This window comes from Antechinus flavipes, chromosome 6 (genome assembly GCF_016432865.1).
Source record: "Antechinus flavipes isolate AdamAnt ecotype Samford, QLD, Australia chromosome 6, AdamAnt_v2, whole genome shotgun sequence".
Taxonomy (NCBI): Eukaryota; Metazoa; Chordata; class Mammalia; order Dasyuromorphia; family Dasyuridae; genus Antechinus; species Antechinus flavipes.
The window spans coordinates 47,521,098-47,548,438 of record NC_067403.1 but is presented as its reverse complement, the minus strand read 5'-3'; positions in this window follow the sequence as shown (position 1 = coordinate 47,548,438).

The following is a 27,341-nucleotide window of genomic DNA, read 5'->3' as shown; positions in this document are numbered from 1 at the left end:
GTGTTTTTCTTTTTCACCATAAAAAAACTGTCTGTGGGCAAAGTTCCTTTTGCTTTTTTGCTCATTTTTTTTTTAATTGAGATCAGCTTTTAGATTAAAGGGGAGGTTTATCCATGCTTCTTCTACAAGCAGCAGCAGCTGTGCTGGATCAGCGCTGATTAACTTCAGGTGCAGGATGGATGTGGACAGGTCTTGTGGAATTCTGGCGTTTTAAGGTTCTCTATTTACCTTTTGTGTTTGTGTTGGATGTTTTATAACTTCTCTGCTGATCTACTGACTTGCATCCAGGGCAGAGTAGCAAACACTGCTATACATTCCTTCCCATAGATTCTCCACTGCATGGAGCCCACACTGCTCCAGGTCTGTGCTGCCTGTACTGCTACCTCCCTCCATTTCCCTCCATTTCCAATTGAAACAGACCTTTTCTGGAGATCTTCAAAATTATCTCCTTCTGGTAATTTATTACACTCCCAGTATTTGTGGCTTCTGTCAGTCCAGACTTAACTCAGAGACTGCATTTGCTAGTTAGTCTGAGGGTTGTGGGAAAAGCTCAGAAATAGATGTTTATCCTATCCTCTCTGCCATCTTGGCTCACTTCCCTAGAGTGCAATAATTCTTAAATTGTCTCTCTTAAGTCTATTTTCTAGGTTAATTGGGCTTGTTTATTTTTTTTATTCTTTTATTTATCTTGTTTTCTCATTTTCTAGCCCTCTCCATTTTTAAAATTTTGAACTCTGTTAGAAGGCATTGTCCCAAACTTCAGGGTTTTTTTTTTGTTTTGTTTTGTTTTGTTTTTGTTTTGTTTTGTGCAGTTGCTTTTAGTGTTAGTTCTGGGCATATGCAAGTTTTTAGTTTTTTTCAAGGTAGTATCAGTCTAGGAGCACTGTACTTCTTGTCTATGCTCTAGTCTTTTTCTAAGAATGACACCTTGTTCCCTGAAGCCAAAAGTAATAGCCTTTTTCTTTGTTTTGTTATTATGGTTAGGGCTTTGTAACTGACCTCCAAAAATCATCTAAGCCATAGACTGTGACCAGAATTTTATATGAGTGATAATGTTGCTAATCAGTATCATCTTCTCCCAATACCAGTAAGGAATTACTTTACTCATTTTTGGACTGATTGTCTGACCCACCTATACTCTGGAATGTTGTTGCTGTTGCTCTTGCTGCTGTTGCTGCTACAGTTTTTGCCTATGTGAAAGTTCCATAAAGTTCCATGCCAGAAATTTCTTTTTTTGACCTCTCAAATTTTCTTTGGCTGTAAACCAATTCACCCCTGCTCTACTGATCCAAAATTTGATTTACGTTATGTTTGAAGGGATTGTTGGGAAACTTAAGCTGGGTTGCTGCCCTTAATCTGCCATTTTTTCCCCTCATATTTTTTTTTTTAAATTATCAACTATCTCCATGAAAAGTTTTTTTTTTTCCCCTTAAGGTAATTAGCTTCTTAAAAGCTATGTGATTTGAATGATAGTTCTGCAGAATCATCTCAATATGTTTCAAACATGGTTCCTATAGCAGAAAGTGTCTACTAGAAGAAGAAGAAAGAAATTCTTTAAAAAACTTAAACATGTATACATACATATATGTTCATATTTAGAAAAACATACACCCATGTATGTATTTGTAGACATGTTAAATTGCTTTGTGATTAAGAAATGAAATTCACTATTAATTGATAAATGTAACAAAAAGTTTATAACTGAATAACCTTAGCCAATACAGTTAAAAAAATTAATAATATCACCTAACTACCAATGTTATTGTGAGGATAACATTAAAATATGTTTCTAATGCACTTTACAGACCTTGTAACACTTTATCAATTCTATTTTTAAAGTCATTTTAAAGGTTAAGAAATTGAAGAAGATAGAAGTTGGAATTTGCCAAAGTCAGGTAACTAATAAATGAGTCCAGATTTGAACTCAAATCTTTTTTCAGCATTTGTACAGATCAATTTTAAGTAAATATATAAGTAGGGATGAAAATGTGTTTTGCTTATCTTTTTGTCTAATGGTGAAAATATTCTCAACACACTCTATATGAGGGTAATATTGCATTGATTTTGTTGAGAATTGGAACACTATGAATCTTTCAAAGTAAGGTCTCACTCAGAAGAAATTGATGTAATAACTCATAGAAAAAAAAAAGGGCATTGAACAAACTTTACTTGCAGCCATAATGAGTTATGGGACATTATCCAGGAAATTGTCACAAATCTCTCCCCAAAGAGGCTAGTGGACAGCAACCTAGAGATGGATGAGGTCTAGGTAATCTTCTGAGTTTGAAAAGCCCATGACAAGTCAATATTGTTGTTGTTGTCCATCTTTCTTTTTTGGAAGGGATCAATGACATCACAGGAAGATGTCTTGATTTGCATATTAATTGGATTTAAATGAGGCAAAGTTGAAGAAATTCATCAGTCTCACTCTCTTTTCTAATCAAGAAAGACCAACATTGAGACTTTATCAAGATAACTGATGATGGTCCAGAATTCAGTGGATAATTTTTGTCATATTTGATTCTGAGAAAATACTAAGCTCTCCACAGCACCTTCTTTCAGGTGCTTTCGTGGCTGTTGGAATGAATAGTTCTCATCTGTCCATTCTTCTGGGGGAAGTCTTCACCTCCTAAATCACTGATGGGTTTAAGGAATGTTAGTTATCTTCAACCTGCTTTAGCATGTCTGCTTATATGAGTTACTAGAGTGTGATCACTGCATGACACAGATTCTTAGGGCCAAGGCAATGAAGTGATCAATGGTATTTTAAGGCACAAGAGCAGCAAGAATGGCAAGTTGTTAAAGGAAGAGTGAGCATAATCAGTCAACCAACATTCCATTTATTAAGCAATTTCTAGTGTCAGACTCTGTGCTAAGTGCTGGGAATACAAAAATAAGAGGCAAAATATCTTCATTGCTTTCAGAGAGCTTCCAATCTAATGGAGAATAGGACATGCAAAAAAAAAAAAAATTCGGACAATCTATATACAGGAAACTTAGGAAATAAAACAGAGGGAAGTCAGTGGAATTAAGAGGGGTTGGGAAAGGCTTCCTGTAGAAGATGGAATTTTAGTTGAGATTCAAAAGAAAGCCAGAGAGGTCAGTTGGAATGGAGGAAAGAGAGCATTGCAGGTATATGAGACAAAAAGAGAGAATGTTTAGGGATGAAATAATTATGATTGGATCAAAAACTACTTAACTACAGAACACTCAAAAGTATCTACAGACATATTTCAGGGATTCATGAACTTGGATAGGAAGATAATTACCTATTTAGTTCAGTACAAATGACTTCATTTCATATCCTCAGTATTCTAATTTATTTTACTAAATAGCATGAAGTTTCTTCTAGGAAAGAATCATAATCTTCACCAAATAGTTGTTGTTCAGTTATTTCAATTGTGCGAGTCTCTGTGACCCCATTTTAGAGTTTTCTTGGCAAAAATATTGGAGTGGTTTGCCATTGCCTTCTCTTGCTCATTGTATGGTTGTAGAACTAAGGCAAACATATTTAAGTCACTTGCCTGGGTTCAAACAGCTAGTGTCTCGGACCAGGTTTAAACTCATGAAGATATTTTATCATTTATTTACTCGTGACAGTGGCAAAAGAAAAAGAACTAAAACAATAAACAAAATACATGAAGAACCTCTTCTTTATAATGAACAATTTTATAACTATTATGGTACATTATCTCCTCATTTCAACTCACTATGTACATTTGTTTTAAAATTTTTAACTTTTAAATATAGATTAAAAAGATAGAAGATAGAAGTAGTTCACAATGATCCAAATTATTTCAGTGGCATTTCAAAGAGATATACATATTAGATACACATATGGAAATTAAAGATTTTTCCACACAAAGCACACCAGGAGACAGTACTGAAAATAATAAATGCTAATCCTTATATTTGAAGCACACTAACTGGGATGGAATATCAATGAGAGATAATTGCTAGATGCTTTCATACTCCAACTCAGCAAAACAAAACTGTCAAATTAATGTTAAAAATGATGAAAATGTCAATATATGCATCTTTGAGGGGAGGGCTTGAGTTGGCAGCGTGACAGAGAAGGGGAAAAAAAGAGAATAGAGAAAGAAGCCTACAATTAAATCTTCCTGATATGAATATAAATTATAAAAAGATGAACAAAACTTTAAGAAATGTTCATTTCTCTATTGATAGTATGAAGATACTTTATGAAATGACCCATGAATATTTTATTAAGCAAGAACATCAACTTGAAACTTTATAAAGTTTAATACAGAATTAATTTTTCAATTTTCATCTGGCTTCCTTTAAATATTTGGTCATCAAAACAATGCTAGACTTTGACCAAAAATTGTTATCCTCTGTTTATTTGACTGTCTTGCTTACTAACAAAATCATTGTATTCCTCTTTTATTTACCCTGTAATCACTTTTGAGAAATATCTGATTAACAGATCACTGTTTCCTTTTACTTCCTGAGATTTCAGTCAACCAAGAAACATATGAAGCTCTTTTCCTTTTGTATTTGAAATTCTTATCAAAGTAGTTTTCTTAGCAGCTACTTCTTTTGCTGACAAAAGATTGTCTATAGAAAAATTAAGTTGAACCAGAAAGAAGTGAAGTAGTGAACATTTTTTTTTAATGGTATGTAGCCTTGGAATAAGGGAAATAGACTAGGAATTGGATAATGCAATGATAGAATGAGAATAGAAATGTCTTTCTACTTGACTTCGTCCATCCCATTTAATTAAATTCTTTAGTTTATATGTTATTCCATTTTAAAAGTCAAGGTCAAGTTTAACTAAGGTGCATGAATCATTCCTGATATGATCAATGTGTTGTTTTGAGAACAAAAAGAAAACACAGAACAGGGGGGAGGGGGGATTCTAAGCCTGTCAAAGAATCAACTTCAAGTTGGCTCAGAAGAAAACTAAAGGATGAGGAGTTTTCTTGTGGGAAAAACAGGACGTTTGTTTTGGCAAAAGTATATTTAGCTTGGAGAGCCTGAGTCAAGATAATAGAAGAGAGAAAAAATCAGTTCTTCTCTCCAAAATTTCCCTATAAACAACTCTAAAATAACTTCTCAAATCCAAATCTTGAATAGCAGAACTAACAAATGGTCCAATGAAACTCTTTTTATACAGCCCAGGAAATCTAGGTGGTTTTCAGGAAGGGTCTGCCTAAAGCATAGTTGTTTGAACATGTGCAACAACACACCAAGATGCCAGCAGGCGCCCTTGGAAGCACTTGCATTAACAAGAGCAGCAGCTTCCAGAACTCTCAGTCCATGAATACTAGGTGTGCATGTGTGTATGTGTGTGTGTGTGTGTGTGTGTGTGTGTGTGTGTGTGCGCACATGTATGCATGAAAAAAATGGTCAAAAGAAGATTCCAGGGGACCTTGTTGGCACTGGATTTAGAATCTTGTTATATTGACCATGTATGGTTCCTAGTCACAGTCTAAGAGCCAAAAGGAGTAATAAAATTTCCAGCTCTGGGGGACCAAGAGCCCTGGTCATAATTATGTAACAGGACTGAGTGTTTGTGGTCATACACTGAGGAGCAAGGACTTTGGTCTCAAATTCAGGACAGATTTCAATATACTTGAAACAGAGAGACAAAACCAGACAGATTAAAATAAAAGGATAGAACAGAATCTATTGTGCTTTATCTTAGGAGTGGGGAGAGCAAGTAACAATCAAAATCTTAGTCAAGGCCAAAGCAAAATTGGAACTAATTAAGAGACAAGCAAGTAAATTACATTTTGATAAAACATACCATGGAAAATAAAGTAATATTATAATTAAACATATATGTACAAAATGACATATGATTCATATTGTTGAAAAAGAGTGAAATGAGTTTTCAAGAAAAAATAAGACTGTAAAACTATAATGAGGGGGACTTCAACTTTTTTCCTCTCAGAACTATATTACTCTAACCATAAAATAAATAAAAAATAAGTTAAGGAAATAAACTTTTTGAGATTTTTGACATGATAGACATTTGAAGAAAAAGCAATGAAGATAGAAAGGAGTATAGCCTTTTCTTAGCTATACATAAGACTTTCACAAAAAACTGGTCATGTATTAGGGAAAAGAAAAACAGTAACAAAACCTAATATTCATATGCAGAAAAAAAAAGAATTTAAATGCATTTTTCAGCCCATAATGGAATAAGGAAAATTGTTTATTAGATGTTGTTCAATCATTCAATCATTTTCAACTTTTTGTGACACACTTATGGAATTTTCTTGGCAAATACACTGGATAATTTTATTTCCTTTCAGCATATATTAAGGCGAACACAGATTAAGTGATATGCCTCATAGACACAGCTAATGAAACTCTGAGGCTGGATTTTACCACAGGTTTTCCTGACTCCAAGTTCAGAGCTTTTTCCACTGAGCCACATAGCTGTCTATGACTTTGTACTAGATTTTAAAGGGTATTACAAAGCAGTAATCACTAAAAACAATTTCATACTAGCTAAGATAATGGTGAATAAGTGGACTATATTAAGTATACAAAACTTAACATTAAGTAGTAAATGACAATGGTAATCTAAAGTTTGGCAAACCCAAAGATCCAAGATTTGAGGACAAGAACTCAGTATTTGGGGAAAAAAAAAAAAAAAGCTGGGAAAACTGGAAAGCAGTTTTCCAGAAACTTTGTATAGAGTAACATCTCATACTATTTGCAAAGACTGGCTGAACAAATTGTGGTATATGACATTTTTTATGCAGCACCAAAAAAATTTTGTCATTTCTAAATCATCTTTGTTTCTTCTAATATGGAGAAAATAAATGGAATTTATGTAACTTAAAGTACACAGTACTCTTGAAAACTAAAAACCATCATTTTAGTATTTACCAACATTTACCAAGTGTATATTCTGTTCAATTCCCTGTTCTGAGTATTGAGGAAAATAATAAGATTACTGAAATTTAATACTAGTGTTCAAGCAGCTCATGGATTGATACAGTAGATAACACACTTAAAAATAATTATATGGGCCAATAGGGAGTTATGTTTTATATGGCTTCACGTATAAAGTTAATATTAAATTGCTTGCCTTCTCAAGGAGGTATGAGGAATAGGAGGAAGAGAGAGATTTTGGAACTTAAAATGTTAAATAATTTTTATTTTTAACATAATTAGGAAATAGTTAAATTTTTTTTTAATTTAAAAAGAACTCAATAAAGCAAAATAAGTTGTATGAGAGTTCTGGGGATGAAATTACCTTTTTATTCTTTTTTTCCTATATTTGTAATAAATTTATTTAATTTTAATATACATTTATATATATTAATACACATTGCTTTATGAATCATGTTGGGAGAGAAAAATCAGAGCAAAAGGGAAAAAAACATGAGAGAGATTAAAAAAAAAAAAAACAGAAAAAAGAAGCAAACATAGACTCCTTAGATCTTTTTCTAGATGCAGATGGTATTTTCTGTTCAAAGTCTATAGGGATTGTTTTGGATCATTGAACCACTGATAAGCATTTCATAGTTGATCATCACACATACTTACTGTTATTATGTACAATATATCCAGGTTATGCTTCCTTTGCTCAGCATTAGTTCATGTAAATCTTTCCAGGCCTTTCTAAAATCAACTTTTTCATCTCTTTTTAAAAATAGAACAATAATATTCCATTACCTTCATATGCCACAACTTGTTCAAGGATTTCCCAATTGATGAGCTTCTACTCATTTTTCAATTCTTTGCTATCACAAGAGCTGCTAGAAACATTTTTATACATGTGGGTCCATTTCCCTCCTTTATGATTTCCTTGGGATATAGACCCAGCAGTAGCACTGCTGGGACAAAGGGTATGCACAGTTGGTAGCCTTTGGGGCATTTTTCCAAATTGCTTTCCAGAATGCTTGGATCATTTCACAATTCTACCAATAAAGCATTAATATCCTCCCACATCTTTTCCCACATTTAACATTATCTTTTCCTGTCATCTTAGCCAATTTGAGAGGTGTGAGGTGATATCTCAGAGTTGTTTTAATTTTAATTTGCATTTCTCTAATCAATAATGATTTAGAACATTTTTTTTTATAAATGTTCTTTATGGCTTTAATTTCATCATCTGAAAATTGTCTCTTCATATCCATTGACCATTTATTAATTGGGCAATGGCATAGTACATTTGACACAATAATTTATATATTTTAGAAATTAGACCTTTATCAGAAACACTGGGCTGTAAAGATTTTTTTCCCCAGCTTTATACTTCCCTTTTAATCTTGTATCTGTTCTTTTTGTTTGTGCATTAATTTTTTTAATTTAATGTAATCTAAGTTGTCCATTTTGCATTCCATAATGTTCTCCAGTTCTTCTTTAGTCACAAATTCCTTTATTCTCCAAAGATTTGCTAGACAAATTATTCTTTGTTCTCCTAATTTGTTTATGGTATCATGCTTTATGCCTAAATAATATACCAGGGATAAAATTAACTTATGGGGACCCATGAAGAAATAGATATCTCACAGCAGGAAAGATAGTCACTTTGAATTCCTCCTTTACATTTAGTATGAAAGTTATGATTTCATTAATGTAGATGTCCTGATGAGTAAATTCCCTCTATTAATGCAGATCATGAGTTTTTTGTTTTTTGTTTTTTGTTTTTTTTTTTTTTTTTTTTTTTTTTTTTTCTGAATCAGGGGCACTACAAAATTAAGTAAAGTTGTGTTGGGTCACTTAGAGGCAACATTTGAAGCCCGATCTCTCTGATACTGATGCCAATTGTGTACCCACTAACACAGGATACCTCTCAGGGAAATTGCAGGTACCAAACTGTAATGGGCTGAGGCTTGAGTTGATGCACTGAGGTCCCAAGCACATGAGGCTAAATAGTAATTGGACCATACTCTATTAATATATATGCTTGGAGAAAGAATGGCCCCCACCCACTCTTTGTGCAAGTCCTGATGCGTTGTATAGGAAATGACGTTTTTGGTGGGTGGAGGCAGGGGAGTGGAAAGGGAAGAGGAAGGAGAGACTGCTGGCTGGCATCTTGACACAGCTGCTCACATTGCCATTGTGACGGCCTTTCATCTCCAATCCCCCTCTGCTAGCTGGCTTTCTGTCGCAGCTGCTCATATTGCTATCACAATCCTTCTTCACCTCTTCACTTCAATAAAGATTGAAGATTTTTCCCTTAACCTGAATTCCTGACTCCAGCTGATTTTAAATACACTGTCATCATACCAACAAAATAAAACAATAAAAACAAAAACATTTTGCAAATTATCTAGGTACCTATCAACAAACTTGCACACACATCAGCATACACACAAATATGCATTTGTCTATATCAACACACACACACACACACACACACACACACACACACAACTGTCTAAAACAAGATAAAACAAAAAACATAAAAGCCCTATCTTATAAATTTAAAAATATAAACATTATATCAATGTGTATATGCATGTATACATGCCCTTGTTTTGTATTATTACTGACTCAGCTAGTTGGGTACCCAGGGTAATTAATTTAACTCTCTAGTGCCTAAGATGATATTCTAAGACTTCAAGTTGCAGAACAATTGCTTATCTGGATTGGTAAATAGAAGTTTATTTATCAGGTGATCCCTTACATCAATAAAATCATGATTTCATACTAAAATAGAAGAGAGAAATTGAATTAACAATCCTAACCTCTATGAAATGTCTAATAACCACAATAATAATGTCTCTTTTTCAATCACTGAACATTATAGTCAATTCATCCTTAAAGTATATTAAAGTACATTCAATTATGGTTAGCCTTTCATTTTGGTTATATATCCTAATGAGCACATATAAGAAATATTGTAGATATAATCTAGCTAAATTTCATGTAAGAAATTGCAAAATCTCTCATGGAGAAGATAGGGATAAAAAATAGACTATAGTCAGATGGTTCCTTGTACATAGTATGGATTTAGTAAATTTAATAAATGTCTGAATGAAATTGAAATCTCACCTGGATAATAATTACAATCAAAGTGTTTTCATTAGTGGGTTAATGTCAATTAGGAAGAATTGTATTGATATTGTAGCTTTGTTATGTCTTACATTTTCATCAGTGATTTGGACTTAGATATTGAAGGTAAGTATATCGACTTGATGAATAATAGATTTGGGTAGGAAGAATAGAGAATAAATGCTATATAAAAAAATCAAGTTGCTGAAATGTAATTATGGTAATAAAGTGTGCTGAATCTAATAAAGTCAGATTTAATGCAAAGGTGAGTAGATGTCCAGGACACATATGGAAGGGTTAAGCTTGAAAAAAGAAGCTGCCATTTTTCCCCTCAAAAACAACAAATGAAGAACAAAGGGAAAAGATAAAAGGAAGGTAAGAAAGGCTTACATTGAATACATACATACATACACACATATGTGTGATTGGGAAGGATAGAAGGCAGATACAAAAAAGTTCATCTCAAAGTTCTCAATTTAAGGAGGGGGTTCAGGGCAACCATCTCCTCATTTGTTGCCAGGTTCAATCAGGTCCATGTGCTAGATATTTTTGCCACCCCTTATCATATTATTTGTAGAAGTTTTCTTCCCCATTAGATTGTAATCTTCAAGTCAGGGACTAACTTTTGCCTTTCTTTGAATTCCCAATACTTATACTGTGCCTGTTACATAATAGGTATTTAATAGATGTCTGCTGACTGGCTGGCAATAGTCGTAAAAACAATCTGCCAAAAGTTAGGATAGCAGGAATGAAACTAAACTTGCATCACACTCCTCAATACTTTGGTTAATAAAGAAAAATAGTAATAACAGTAATAGATGTTATGGCAGTGGAAGTGGTGATTGGAAGAGGAAAAAGAGTACAGGAGGAAACAGGGAACTCAGTGGTGATTGTGGTAGTGATGTTCGTAGTGGTGGTGATGGTGGTAGTGGTGGTGGTGATGGTGGTAGTAGTAGTAGTAGTAGTGATACTAATAGTAGTGATACTAGTAGTAGTAGTGGTAATAGAAATAGTGATGGGTAATGGTACTAGAAGCAGTGTAGTGATGAGTGATGGTGGTGGTAGTAGTAGTAGTAGTAGTAGTAGTAGTAATAGTGGTAGTGGTAGTAGTAGGACTTCTTAGAAGTGCTTAGGATTGTTGCTTTTGATATAAAACTGAGTCTTAGCTGCCTTCTTCCTGAGCTAAAAATTCTGCCTTTCTCTAAAATTCACTTAAACTTTATTTTTGATGAAGTTAAATGCTGCCTTCTTAGAGACAGATGAACTCTCCTGCTGGTAAAGCCTGTGGAGTTTGCATTTTTTGTTTAGCAGCTTCTGAATTTATCTGTCATTTTCATCAATACAATCCTGACGTTTGTGAATGTTCCAGCCCAGATGAACAAATGTGGTGCTGTACACCAAGTCTCTTAAAGCTGCCTACATCTTTTCTCCTCAATTCTTCCTTTGTGCTGACTCAGCTTTCCCTCCAGGTCAGCAATAAACAATTCATGCAGGGAGAAATGCTTTAATCTGTTTGTATTGAGTCTCCTGACAGTCATTTGGAAGGCGCCAAAAAGAAAGTGTGGGAGAGAAAAAGGTATTAGGATGCATACCAGCTGAAGGTCTACAGAGCCATTGTGCTGACTTCATTGTTGTAAGCTAGAGAAACTGGGAAGTCTACCAGTGTCATGCTCGAAAATTGAATTGCTTCCATTTTAATTGTCTGAGGAAGATTCTGAAGATTACCTGGCAAGATATTATACAGTACATAATGTCTTCTCTTAAGCTCAACTAACAAGCATTGAAACTCTACTGCAGAGAGAGCAACTATGATGGGCTGGCTACACAGCCCAAATGTGAATTTATGATTAATTTATGGGGAACTTACACAAGGCAAGCACTCAAATGGAAGTTAGAAGATGGAGTACAAGGACACTCTCAACATTTCTCAGAAGAACTTGATTAGGAACTGAGAGATATAGAAGATGCTGGCACAGGACCACATGGCATGATGTATCAGCATTAGAGAAAGGGATATGTATTATAAGCAAAGCAGAATTGCATGAAGAAAATTCGTGATATATACATCTAGTGACCTCTCCATCTCAAATGTTCAGGCACTATTTGTGACTGAGCTGTCATAGAACCTTCCAAATTCTCTTGGTTTGATTCAGATACTGTTGGACCCACCATATATTAACCCTGATATATAGATATTATTTTGGTCCTCTTCAGGTTTGAAGAACAAACAACAGTTATAGCAACATAATTTTCCAAGTATATTAGAGAAGAGAGCCAGTTTAACAAAAGTTTCTGTAAAAAAAAATAAAAGCTTTCAAGATTTGATTTGTTTCCCAGCATCCAAATATAATCACTTGTATGATAAGACTCCATCACCCCAAAATTTGAGGAGCTTTAATGAAATTGTAATGTCTACAAGGAAAGTGATTCTATAATATTATGTGATCTGCTTATAACATATCTGGACTATTGTATTCAGTGATGAATATAAGATTTTAATACAGATGGGAGCAAACTAGAAAGAAAAAGTTAGAGTGGAGAAACCATGTCATGGGAAGATGAGAAAAAGAATGAGATTTGTTTAACTTAAAGAACATTCAAAGCAAAGATGGCACCTATCTTTAAATATATAAAAAGTTGTGATGTGATAAAGACATAAGATAATCTGGGTAGATTTATAGACATTTATTATAATTTTTTTAATAAAATAAAAAAAAATTAGGGCTTTTATTCAATATAAGGAATAACTTTTCAAAAAATCAAGTTATATGAAAATGGGAAGGACAGCACTAGGGAGATAGTGAATTCATTTTTATGGGAAGTTTTCAAGCACAGGACTATTTTATAGATAATTGATATATTGAGTAGGATATTCAACTAAAGGATTCTAGGATTCCTTTTAGTTATGGTATTTCTAACAATTACAACCATTTTTTTTTTGCCTGATGAGCTGATGGAATATACTCTTTCCCTTTACACTAAGAGGCTCATCTCTGAAATTATAGATATAGTCACTATGTTTAGTTCTAGAGAGGTGCTAAGTTCCTTTCTCTAAACTCATTGGTTCATTATTTTCACATCCTGTTGCCCTGGGGCAAAAGGAATGCAAGATTTATGTTTACTTCATTTCTAGGAACTCCCTAAAGAGCAGATGGACTTGAAAAGTATTCAATGTCCAATAAGAAAGTATGGGGCAGCTATCTATTTCACACACACACACACACACACACACACACACACACACACACGAAATTCTTAATACAAAAGGATCTCAAACCCATAAATTAATAAATACTTAAGGTACAGTAACAATTGCTCGTATATACTCATAGAAGATTGCAACATAAAACTATTAAAACATAAATAATTTAGGGGAATGTTGAATTGATAATTGGTACTGCCTTATCTAAACAATTTCTTCTAGTCCTACCTTTTTACAAACTTAGATTTTTTTCCCCTTCTCTTTAAAAATTGTCTTCTCTCATGCCAAAACTTTTGTTGACAGTCAACAAAGGAAGATAGAATCTATAAAATCCCAAATTTATATTACCTTATCTATCAATCTAGAAAATGTTAAGTCACCTATAATCAGGTAAAGAACATTTAAAAAAATAATCAAAAATCAAGATAGAAATTTGACTATTTGAGCCTCCAATGTTCTATCTGCCATATGGAAAAGAAAATTATGCTGCTAAGAATTATTTATCACACATCCTAGAGAGTAAAAGGAAGAAATAAGGCTAGAAATTGTTTCTTCTTTCTAAACACACACAACCCATCCCCTGTAAGAATTGTTAGGCTAAGGAAACTGCTTCATCCCATCAAATGTTCCACTAGAACAGATAATCAGAAAGAAGCAGGCAGAATTGTTCTGAATGTGTTTCTTTGGGGAGCATTGTAACCCTAGTTACATAGGTAAGTTTTCTTCATTTCAAATCATTACACATTATAAAATCTATCATATCTTTGTACAGGATTATCTTGAAATGACCGGGAACAAATTTACCTACCAAAAGCAATTGTTCAATGATTTTTGTCTTCAGGGCAATTTTCTATATAAACTTCTATGCTTGGATAATTCCTTTATGGAATCTTTTAGAAACAGAATAGATGCCTGGAAAATTTCTTTGTCAGGATAATAGCTCAGAACATCATTTCTATCAAAGCCATGTAAAGATATTCTTGACATTTTATCTAATTTTCTCATGCATGGCATGCTCAAAGGGTACCAAGATTTGAGAGACTGAATATCTGACTTACAGCCCCCTCACTCCCAGGATTGGAATCCTTAGGAGAGGGAAGAACATAAAAGAAGATGATGATTAATATTGAGAAAGCATACTATGAAAGTAGCCAGGAAGTGGTGTGATGGTCTAGTTCTGTCAAAATAAAACAAAAATTCATTTATTTGAGGAGGTTCAAAGTTCAAGGGAGAAGATGGGAAGGGCTATCATTCTTATGTTAAACTAGATTTTTTTTTCTTCAGCAGTTTTGCTATATGAACTATATCAATATAGTGTGTGTGTCTCTCTGTGTGTGTAATGTGTGTTTTCATTATTTATTTGTTCTCTAAATAGCTCTTTTAGGATTGATACAAATATGCTCATAAGTGAATTGATCCCTCTGACCTCTGTAGTGTGATTTTAATAGGATAAGCTATAAAGAGTCCCTGTGTATTCATGATACAATCCATGACATAATTTCTTAGTTTTTCCACATTCTTCTTCTGGGTTTACCTCTACTATATTAAAATCTTGAATTTAGCATGGATTATAATAGCAGGAGTGAGTAATATTGAACTATTTCCATTTTTGTAAAAATTATAATTCCATTAATGCAAATTACATTTGCCTTTTTTTAGAGATTCAGAGAATAATTATCATATTATTATTGTACTATGCCATTCTTATAATCAAATAAACCCCCCCAAATCAAGAAATCCTGGATATGAGGCATCATTTCTGACACTTATTGGCTGTATGTATGATCTTTAGCAAGTCACTGAAGATTTGAGAATTATGTTTCAGTTCACAGCTAAAGTGCCTGTGCCCAATTTTAATGGTATCTCTTTATAAGTAATGATCCTTCTTCCACTGTTTGAAGAAAGATGTGCTTCCAAGCATTTTCTATCTACAAGTAGAAAGAAAAGATGATAAGGTAATGAATTTCACTTTTAAATCCCCCTATATTTTATAGTACCTATTCATATTATAAAGTAGCATATATTGTACTACCCATTATTTAATTTTCAACAAAAAATCATGGGGTGACTTCTCTCCCCAATGTAGAATAGTAACTCCCACTGTTTAAGGTAATATTCTAAAATGTTCTTATTGTACAGCTATAATATCATTAAATCATTTTGATATTACTCTCAACTCTTTGCTGAGAAGTTCCCCTGCTAGGTAAAAAAACTTGCTTGGCTCAGCAAATTGGTGTTATCTCAGAATACATGAATTTAAAAATAAACATATTCCTCATACAAGTGAAACCAGACAGACTGTACAAATCATTGATCGAAACATTTCTAAAAATGCAAGATTAATGTGTCAAAGAGAAGAATCTATCTCATGGATGATTAAATTATAAATTCCTATATACACAAGCACTTTAAAAATATACCTTGGACAGACCCATGAAGTTCATAATATAGTCGCTTTAAAAGAGAAAGGGATGCCTCTCCCTTGATCTTTAAGAGTTTTATTCAGTAACCAACTTTCTAGAAAATGATCAATTTATAACTTATGAGAAAGTAATCATTCTATTGTAAAACCACTCTCACTATAAATAGCTATCCAATACACTCTATTTTTCATTTTCAAAGAGAAAGGGAATTGCATCTCAAGTCTCTATTGCTGTTTTCCTGAGATTGCCCTTAATCTTCGTCATCTGAACATAATGCATCAGTAAATATGAAACCCATTTAAAAAGGGGTTAAAAAAAAAAAAAGCAGACACAAAAGTAACCTTAGAAAAACATCAACATAAGTAGTTTTGTTCCCTGTTCTAAAATCCATTTGTAAAGTAATGTATTGCATATCCTTCCCTTTCAGAAAATGTAAATTGATCCTTCACTTTGAATACCTGTCAAAGTACAGGACTACTGTAGAGGAATATTTTTTTCTAGTCAGCTGATAATTTGGAATATCTTGCAATGTAAGAATGGGAAAGATCTCTATAAAATTAAATGCTAATTCTAACTGCTCTAAAAAGAATTTGATATTTGATAATTTAAAAGGAATTCCTGAAAAAAAATATAATTTTTGAAATTACAAAAGTAATAAGAATAACAAATTCATACTCTCACAGCAAATTCTGATCTTGAATTAGAATATTTTTTATATATCATATTTCCTTCCTATTTCATATTATTTTATGGATCTTAAAATATATATTGCAATATCTCTCACTTGTTTTTAGTTTATTACTCATAAAATGTTATTAATTACATATATATACAAGCTGATTATTTATGAATGCTTGACTCTAAGATAAGCTGTGCTTTCAAATTTCTCATTTAAAGGATTAAACTAGATAAATGTCAGCTATTTGTCTTTTATAGATATTATATGACCAAAAAAAATACCATTTTTAAAATATACGATTTAAAATAGTTTTTCCCCTGACAAAACAGAAAAATAGTGTGTACTGATAAAGGTGAGTTTCTGTTGTGTTGGCGAAAATCTTCTATACCTTGTAGTTAAATGTTTTGCTGAATGACCCTCCATCTCCCAAAGGGGGACAAAACCAAAATACATTTTTCCCTTTTCCTTAATTCCTTGAATTTCATGGACTAGATTTCATGGAATTGTATATACTGGAAAAGTTGGTTAGTGTTGTTGAACTGTGTTTTTCCTTGTAACTTATTTTTGGTTTTCTGAGAGTTTGGTGGGTATTATGTTGACACAAAACCAAAATATATTAATAAAAAATAATGTTACTGGAGGCAGAAAAAAGAGAATGACTCATTCTCCCCCAAACTCATCTAAACACCTCTAAATAACATTATAAAACCATCCCTGGAGTGCCAGAACCCACACAAATGCAAGGTAAAATAATTTTCCAGCCAGACAGCTTGGAAGGTTCACAATAAAGATCTGTAGTTCTGGAATGAGAGTGAAGATCAGCCCAGCACAGGCCTTGTTAACACAGAATGAGCAATAGCAAAGGAGGAACAGACATTAGGAGCTATTATGTCTACAATGTCACCATCTGCTTCTGGAGCTCTCAAGCCAAAAAATTGTAAGGAGGTTAAACAACTGATCAGGAAATTGAGTGGATGCCCATGAGTTGAAGAATGTTTGAGTAAGTTGTGGTATATGTATGTCATGCAATATTATTGTTCTATAAGAAATTATCAGCAGGATGATTTCATAGAGGCCTGGAGAGACTTACATGAACTGATGCTAAGTGATGTAAATAGAACCACTTGCAATAGCAAGTTTATATGATGACCAATTCTGAAGGACTTGGTTCCTTTCAACAGCTGGGTGATCCATGCCAGTTCCAGTGATCTTCTGATGAAGAGAAATGAACAAAAGAATTGCACATTTTTGCATCTATTGGATTATTTGCCATTTAGGGAAGGGAGTTGGGGGAAGGGAGGAAAAGTTAGCATTTCTCATCCAATATTGAATAATAAAGGTGATAGTGGTCAACCTTGTTTCACTCCTGATCTTATTGGGAATGGTTGCAGTTTATCCCCATTACATATGATGCTTACTGGTGGTTTTAAATAGATGCTATTGATTATTTTGAGGAAAAGTCCATTTATTCCTATTCTCTCAAATGTTTTTAATAGAAATGGATGTTGGATTTTATCAAATGCTTTTTCTGCATCTATTGAGATGATCATATGGCTTTTGTTAATTTGGTTATTGACATGGTCAATTATACTAATAACTTTCCTAATATTAAACCCGCCCTGCATTCCTAGTATAAATCCTACGTGGTCATGTATTATCCTGGGGATGATTTTCTGTAGTCTTTTTGCTAGTATTTTACTTAGGATTTTAGAATCAATATTCATTAGGGATATTATTCTGTAATTTCCCTTTTCTGTTTTCAGCCTACCTGGTTTAGGTATCAGTACCATGTCTGTGTCATAAAAGGAATTTGGTAGGACTCCCTCATTCCCTATTTTTTCCAAATAGTTTATATAGCATTGGGGTTAATTGTTCTTTAAATGTTTGGTAAAATTCACATGTAAATCCATCTGGTTCTGGGAATTTTTTTATAGGGAGTTGATGAATAGCTTGTTCTATTTCTTTTTCAAAAATGGGACTATTTAAGTAATTTATTTTCTCTTCTGTTAACCTGGGCAATCTATATTTTTAGGTATTCTTCCATTTCACTTAGGTTGTCAAATTTATTGGCATAAAGTTGGGCAAAGTAACTTCTAATTATTGCTCTAATTTCCTCTTCATTGGTGGATAATTCTCCCTTTTCAATTTTGAGACTAACAATTTGATTTTCCTCTTTCTTTTGTCTAATCAAATTAACTAAAGGTTTATCTATTTTGTTGATTTTTTTCACAAAGCCAACTCTTAGTTATATTTATTAAATTATTATTTAATTTGTTCATTTTATAATTATCATTTAATACTTTATTATTAAATTATACTAATTGGCACTATTTATTAAATTATATTTTTATTAATATAATTTATTATATCATAATATATCATATATAAAATATAACACTAATAAATTTTGATTTTTAATAATAATAATTTATTTATTATTTATTAATTTTTTTATTTTCAATTTTATTAATCTCTTCTTTTATTTTTAGAATTTCAATTTTGGTATTTGATTGGGTTTTTTAACTTTTTTTTTTCCCCAAGGCTTTTTAATTGCAAGCCCAATTTATAGATCCTCTTTCTCTACTTCATGCAAGTAAGCATCTAAGAATATAACATTTCCTCTTATTACTGCTTTGGCTGCATCCCACAAATTTTGGTATGTTGTCTCATTATTTTCATTCTCTTGGATGAAATTATTGATTGTGTCTATAATTTGCTGTTTCACCCATTCATTCATTAAGATGAGATTTAGTTTCCAATTTCTTTTTGGTCTATTTTCCCCTGGCTTTTTATTAAATGCAATTATATTGCACCATCTGAAAAAAAAATACATTTACTATTTCTGCCTTTCTACATTTGATTTTGAGGACTTTATGTCCTAATACATGGTCAATTTTTGTATAGTTTCCATGAACTCCCAAGAAGAAAATATACTCCTTTCTGTCTCCATTCAATTTTCTCCAAACATCTATCATATCTAGTTTTTCTAGTATTCCATTTACCTCTTTAATTTCTTTCTTATTTGTTTTGTGGTTTGATTTATCTAGTTCTGAGAGTGCAAAGTTGAGATCTCCCACTATTATAGTTTTGTTTTCTATTTCTTCTCACAACTCTCTTAACTTCTCCTTTAGGAATTTAAATGCTATACCACTTGGGACATAGAAGTTTAATATTGAAATTGCTTCATTATCTATGCTAACCTTTAGCAAGATATAATGCCCTTCCTTATCTTTTTTTAATTAGGTCTGTTTTTCTGGGAGTTGCTTTCTTTTCCATTTTATCAAATCTATCTTTCAATGAGTTATATGCCTTTTCCAATCTTCTTGCTAATTTTCTGTTTCCTTTCCCAATTTTTCTTTATCTCTCTTTTAAGTTCCTTTTTAAATTCTTCTAGGAGAGTCTTGTGTGATGGGGATCAGGTTATATCACCTTTTCGGGCTTCATCTGGAGACAATATATCTTTATTCTACTCAGGGTTTGAAGTCTGTTCTTTTCTTTCACCCTAAAAGCTGTTTATCGTCCAGAGTCCTCTTTACACTTTTACTCATTTAAAAAAAAAATAGTTAAGGTTTGCCTTTAGAGTGGGGGAGGTTTTCCAATGGGCCACAGCTGTGCTGGGTCAGTGCTGATTCATTCCTGGTGCTGGGTGGGCATGGCCAGGTCTCATGAGATTCTGGTGTTTTGGGGTTCAGTATTGATCTTTTGTGTTTGTGTTGGATGTTTTATAACTTCTCTGCTGATCTACTGGCTTATTATAAGGGCAGAGTGGCCAACACTGCTGTAGATTCCTGTAGATTCCTCCCCGTAGATTCTCAGCCATGCAGAGTTCACACCACCCTGCGAGTCTGCACCACCCTGGGACTCTGCACTTTCTTCACTGGCATTTGTACTCAGCTACTTGTACTTCATTGCCTCCTTTCTGTTTCCAGTTGAAACAGATTTTTTTTTTTTTTGGTGATCTTCGAAATTATCTTCTTTTGATAATTTGTTGTACTCACAATATTTGTGGGTTTTGCTGGTCCAGAGCTAATTTAAAGGCTAGATTTCATAATTAGTGTCTAATTGTTGTAGAGAAGATCAGAGAGAAACACGAGTTGTCTCTACCATCTTGGCTACACTCCCAGAAGTCCAAATTGTACTTGTTTAACCTTATTGATTGCTTGATGTCTAGAAAAGGTGGATAAGAGAGAAATAAAAATTTGTAACAAAAAGTTCTGCAAAAATGAATTTTGAAAACTTTCTTTGCATGTATTTGAAAAAGTAAAAAGTTATTATAAATATAAAATGAAAACGTATTGATACATGAAACAAAAGGAAAAGAAAAACATTTTTCCTAAAGAAACACAACAACAACAAAATTTTGGTTATTTTTTCTATGAATTCTCATTGAATATTTGATAAAACTTCATTTTTATTTGAGGCTTTGTTTGTAAATACTTTAGGTATCATTATTGTTTGTTTCTTTCTTAAGCTTGCATGTTATCATGATGAGTTTTCCTTATTTTAATTTTATTTTTCAGTTTAATTTTACTTGGTTGTTCTTTCAGTTTACTTCCTGACTTTGGAGTTTGTCAAGGTCAGATACTACATATCTCTGAATAAAATGTATGGACTCATTTTGCCATTGATTTATTGAGGGTTTGGGTATCACATTATTTCAATATCTTAGAAACTGCTCCCAATGAGAAATTGAAAACTTTTACAGCTCTCAAAGTGGCTTTATCTGGGATAAGATTTGATATTTGTCCCCTTAGTTTGGTCTTCAAAAGTTCCTAAAGTGAATTTGGGTCTGAGCAATATATCAATCAATTAACCCAGTTTAGAATATTGCTAGATTGATGATAGATGGACTATCCCATCAACCATAAAGCCTTGCTGTTTTAGAGTGACACAACTGTAGATTCCATTTTGAGGTAGGAATCTTATCTTGACTTTTTCAAAATAGACTTCAAAATGTGTTGACATGTAGACCCCATTCTCTTCCTGGAATCCAAGTCACACTGTTCTGTTTAGTTTGGAACATCCTAGTACAAAAACTCCTCTTCCTAGAAAAGCACCTTTAGTTACATATTTTTTTACTTCATTGCTCCCAAAATCTGAGGTTCTGAAACTACATAGCAAAAGTACTTCCAATTACCATTAGTACTGTATATACAGTTAGCCTCTTCTATAATGGACTGTTGACCTCTTGTCCTTGGGGCATAATATTTTCCAGTTCTAGAGTTAGCTGGAAGCAGCCTCTCTTCTTCTTATTAACCACAACTTGCTGACCTTTCTTTCTCCTTATGTTGATCTGATTTGGAAATATGATTCTGATTATTTTTAATTAGATTCCTCCATTAGAAATAGTCAAGCACAATTTGTAGAACTGTCAGAAGGATTTGGGGGAGTTGGGAAAGAAGGATGAAGCTCACAATACTTTTTGCTAGTTAATATCGTGACCTGGAATTTAATTTCTAAAAAGAAAATCTAACAGATAAAGTTGATGTTGATGCTCCCAATTCATAACTATAACCTCAAAAATTATAGCAATTCTGTAGTAAAGCATAGATATATATAGTGATAGAAACCTGTACTGTAAAATTAAAGACTGTGTCATTAAACCTAGAGGCAGATAAAGACTTGAATAGTTTAAATAGTGTTCGAAACAAAGCAAAGCTATTATTTTAATATTCATTATGAAATACTTTTAATTTGCTGATTATAGATGATGATCAAATATTTTTAAAAGGAAACACTTTGGAAGCCTAGATTTCTTTTAAAGGGACTAGCACATTAAATTGTTCAGATAATATAAAGAAAGATTTTTTTTAAAGCAGTGCCATTTGAAAATAAATATTCCACTTTCAAGCACCAAGTACCTCTTATTTACAGACAGTTCTCAAGTTCTAGTGATTTAATTTACAGCAATTATCAATTACAGTGCTCTCTGCCAAGTGCATGGTAATATGGGAATAGCCAAATTGGATTATGACATTTCAAATCCAGTAAAAGTATATCAGATAAATTTAATTAAATTTAATGATTCTTTATTAGTTCTTACTAAGTAAGATATACTGAGCATGATCGTTGTTAACAATATATGTCATTGCCATAATGCCTGTACTGTAGTAGGTGCTTAATAAATACTAATTGATATTACTTGTCCAGGTTAGGAAATCGTATTAGTCAAATAAGGCTCTGTGCTTCCTACATCATCGATGGACTATTCCCTCTTTCTGTGAAGAATATTCTAACTTAAAATATGGGTTTATTAAAATGATGAAATAGTTTCATTACAGCAGAAAATAACTAAACAATTATCTTCCTTGTCCAGGATTTTATTTCTCTAAAACTCTTAAAATTGCTTATCTTTTAAAAATATCATCCTATGTGTGCTACTGACTGATTGAGCATGTGGCATAAAATTCCTAAGTCAGATTCATATGTTTTGATGTCTAGCCTTACTTCCCACATTGAATGTTTGTGACAGTTTTTAAACCAAATCATATAATTTACATTAATCTCTATTAATATTTTTGGTTATAATTGGCAGGGTGAAATAATCTCTCAACACCATTATGAATCCTGCATCTGTAATTGAGTGTAGTACCTTTTCCAGATAATTGTGTCATCTTTTAATTGGATGACTATGATATTTGCACCTTTATCTAAGTCACTGATTGAAATATTAAATAGCACAGATCTTAGCACACACATATAGAAGGATGTCATTGGAGACATTCCCAAATTCCCATGAAACTATTAATAGCATCTTGTTTGCATCTAGCTATTAATTAAATTTATTTTATAATTTAATATTTTTATTATTTATGCAATTTAAATGTTCTTGGGGAAAATAGAAAAAAAATGTGGAAATTCATATTGGAAAAATAACTAACCTAGAAAATAGATTGAGGAGAGATAAATAAATTAATAAAATAATTGAAAGTCATGATCTAAATTTAAGGAACTGTCATCAATTATCAAAATTATCAAAAATCATATTAAAGGAATTAGAACATTGTTACCTCCTTAAGGACTCATCTCTGCCTATAATTCTCTACACAAAACCCATCAGTGATTCCACTATATCTACTAAATAGAATGGTCCTTCACAGGCTGCTTAAAGACAATCTTTCTTATCATTCCCCTCAAACAATTTCTATTTCAATTAATCTGTTAATAATTTTCCAAGGCCCTTGTCCCTTTGATTGCATACTTATGCTTCTTTTAATAGTCTAGTCTAGTCTAGTTCAGTTAACAAAGTCTGACAAAGCACTTACTATGTGCTAAGAGCTACAAATACCAAGTGTACATAGATAAACAAGGAGGTAACAGATATAAGGAAAACTGTTCTTGTCCTCAAGGAATACATTTTCTACTGGATAATATTACATTTGTACAGATAAGTAATGCCCAAAGTTGAATTGTTCAAGGTAGTACAAAGTAATATCTAAAAGAAGTGGATGTCAGTATCTTGGACAATCAGAAAATATCCCAGGTAGGTGGAAATCAACTCAATTTGTACTTAGAAGTAAATAAGAATTTAAAGAAATGGGGTGGGACACATAGAATGCAGTCTATTTTTTGACAAGCAAGAGATGGAAATCCATTGGCAACTAATAGAACAATTTGATTGGAACAAAGAATACAAGAATGGGGAAATAAGGTTGGACAAAGGAAGGCCACCTGATAAAAAAAAATGCTATATGCCTCCAGAGAAAGAACTGATGAATTTTGAGGACAGACTAAAACATATTTTTTTCACTTTATTTTTCTTGGATTTTATTTTCATGTGTTTTCCTTTACAACATGGCTAATATGGAAAAGATATTTTGCATTTTCAAATGTATAATTGTCATCATATTGTTTGCCTTCTCAGGGGATTAAGAAAGGGCTGGAGGGAAGAAGAGAATTTGGACTTCAAATTAAAAAATAAATATTTTTGAAATGTAATTGTTAAACATTTAAAGATATATAAAATATGTATATATGTATTTGTATATAGAAATGTGTTTATATATGTATGCATATGTATGTATATATGTGCATATATGTATATATATGTGTGTATGTATGTGTATGTATGTGTATATATATATGTATATATATATATATAGAGAGAGAGAGAGAGAGAGAGAGAGAAAGAGAGAGAGAGATGTATGTTTGTGTACCTTCATTTAAAGAATATAAATTATCTTGGGCACAGGGATTTCTTTTTTTGCTACTTATATTTCCATTGTTGAGCACAGTGCCTGGAACATAGTAATCACTGAAAACAAAGTTTGACTGAATTTAGTATGCTTTTAAAAATATGAAAATTATTCTGAAATAATTGAGACACAAATACTTGAATCAAACCCATTTGTGAGTTCAGTCCTGTTAAATAGCATATATTCTCAGAAGATCTTTATTATCATGGTAGACTGCTTCTGAAAAAAGAGAAATATATGTGGTAACTAAAGGAAAGATAATGTAAGTAGGTGATTTAATGCAGGAAATATTTTAGTTTTGGCTAAGTCACTCTTTGTGTTACTTTCACAATAAAAAATGGAGCTACTTATGTCTTCTACTTTTTCTCCTTGGGATACTTGAAGAGACAAGAAAAATGGAAATGTAGTTTATGTTCCCTGAAAGAAAACTAAAAAAAAAATTGTATTTTGTTTTCTTAATGTCTATTTTGATTGAACATATCATCCATTTTTATTGAGTATACTTTATCATGAGAAACAGATAGAACATAGAATATAGACAGCTAGCTTAAGAGTCAGAAAGCCCTGGTTTCAGGTCCTGTTTCTGATATGTACTGACTGAATAATTACTTAACCTCTTAATTTTCCTGGTAAAATTATAAGATGATAAGTTCTAAATGAATTTGTTGATCTCATTAGAAGAGGGTGGGTTAGAAGGGGGTTCCAAATAAAGAGTTGTCTCTTCCAGGAAAATTTTATTTATTTATTTATTTTTAAAGGTATTATCACTTCTTGGTCTTACATTAAATTTGGGCATGCAAAAATCCAAACTTAAAATAAAAACAATCAGGTAGCTAAAAATGGTGTTTTTATTTGTTTGCTTATTTGTTTTTAAGGATTAACTACAGCTATCCTTAATATCAATTACTTCACTTCATTCAAAAATGAATTAATTTAAAAATATCATTTATTCTCCAGCTCAGGAATAAATCTATTGCAAAAGAAAAAGTATGCTTGTCCTAGGCAAATTTATTATGAGAAACAAAATATTTTTAAGTAGATTAAAATATTTTATTGCAAAAATAGTCTAGTGTACATTCAATATTAATGAAAAAGAGAGAACATTATAAGTTAACTTCCTTTCTGTGAGAAGTAAAATTGATTTTTCTCAGAATGATTGAAGATTAGGGATGACCTCTATAAGATTCACTTTGTCAGAAGATCATGTGCCACAATTAAATACCCTGGGCAAACAAGATTTTAGTTTTTGCTTAGATGTGTATTTTCCCCTAAAATTTATTTTCTGCTATTTGCATGAATTCTATTAAAAAATTGTGATGTCTCACACAAAACTATATGTGAAAGGAGCCCTTTTAACATGGAAAATAAATTCCACCATAGCTCTAGTGATTTCATGATGATTTTGTTCATTGTAAATTAGATAATATTGTAGGTTCTGATGCTTAATCTACCTTCATTTTAGGGATTTATTTCAAATTCATTTAAAATGCCACTTGACAGAAGGAGAATTAACAGCTGATTTGACTTGCTGTACATTAATTTGCACACAAACCAAGTATACCGCAACCTAAATCATTGAGTTATTTCATTTGCTTTTTGTTTGCTGAATGCAAACACTGAAGGAGGAAAATAAATAATTCTTATATTTGACTATATAGCCACACTACATATAGCTAGTCCAGCACTGCCATAGAAACAATTAGACTTGAGAAATAAAATGCTGTTTACCCAAAGTCATTTTCAAGTAATTGAAAATGTGTTATATACTTAGTGTATAAAGGCATTAGTTTGCTAATTAGCACACTTACCAGACACTGTTTTCCTTCTTTAATGGTGAAAGTGGCATCCACTCTCTCATATTCCCTCAATTGCTCATTCTTAGCTTAAATAAGATTTAAGCTGCTTGTTTAAGAAGACATACAATCCTAACACCCAAGTTTACTGCTAGGCAATGTACTTCCTATTCAATAAACATGTTCTCAATTTTTAATCTCTTAATGCCTTTGATGAGATAGGACTAACAAATAATTACTTTCTAATGGTTCTAAGAAGCTTACATCAACTTACAAAAAAGGAAACTATACTTTTAAAAACACTTTTTTAATTAATAGGAGGTGCTTAGGGAAATTTTCATTTATGAATTACAGCATCCCACTTGTAGTTTTATCTGATGATAATAGATGACTTTTAGATAAAAATTTGGGACACTCAGTATATGATTTATAAAAGAGTATATTGAACATAATATATTAAGACTGTATTACCTCATATCCACAATGACAAAATGCTTTCATGAATGACAAAGCTATGGATATAGAACTGAATTTAATAAAATGAAGCTATTAGGACAATATGCTAAAATACAGTTGATGAAATAAGATTGTATTATGTGTGTATATTTAAATTTTAATCTCACAAAAGTGCTGAGGCAATTTCCTAAATTTTAGATGACCTTGTTTCTTGCTATCAATGATCCTTTTTTCGTGGTTGAGTTTTTCTAATATACTTTGAACCAACTTAAGAAACACACACACACACACACACACACACACACACACACACACACACACAATTTTGAATATAAAAGTAAGCTCTAAAAACAGGTATCCCTAGCCAAATGATAGCAGAGAATTGAGGCAATTAAAGTAATTAGATAATACAGATCTTAAAAGCTACACTCTCCTCTCTAATCATCTGGGGGGTGGGGAGGTAGGAAATCTGAATTGTCTAGATAATTGCTTCAATTTTCTGCTTGAATTTAAAGTTGGAAATATAGCCAGAGCTCTACTTTGCATAAATTCACGTGAAATCAAATAAGGTAATGAAAGGCATTGTTTATTAAATTGGTTTTTAGTTCA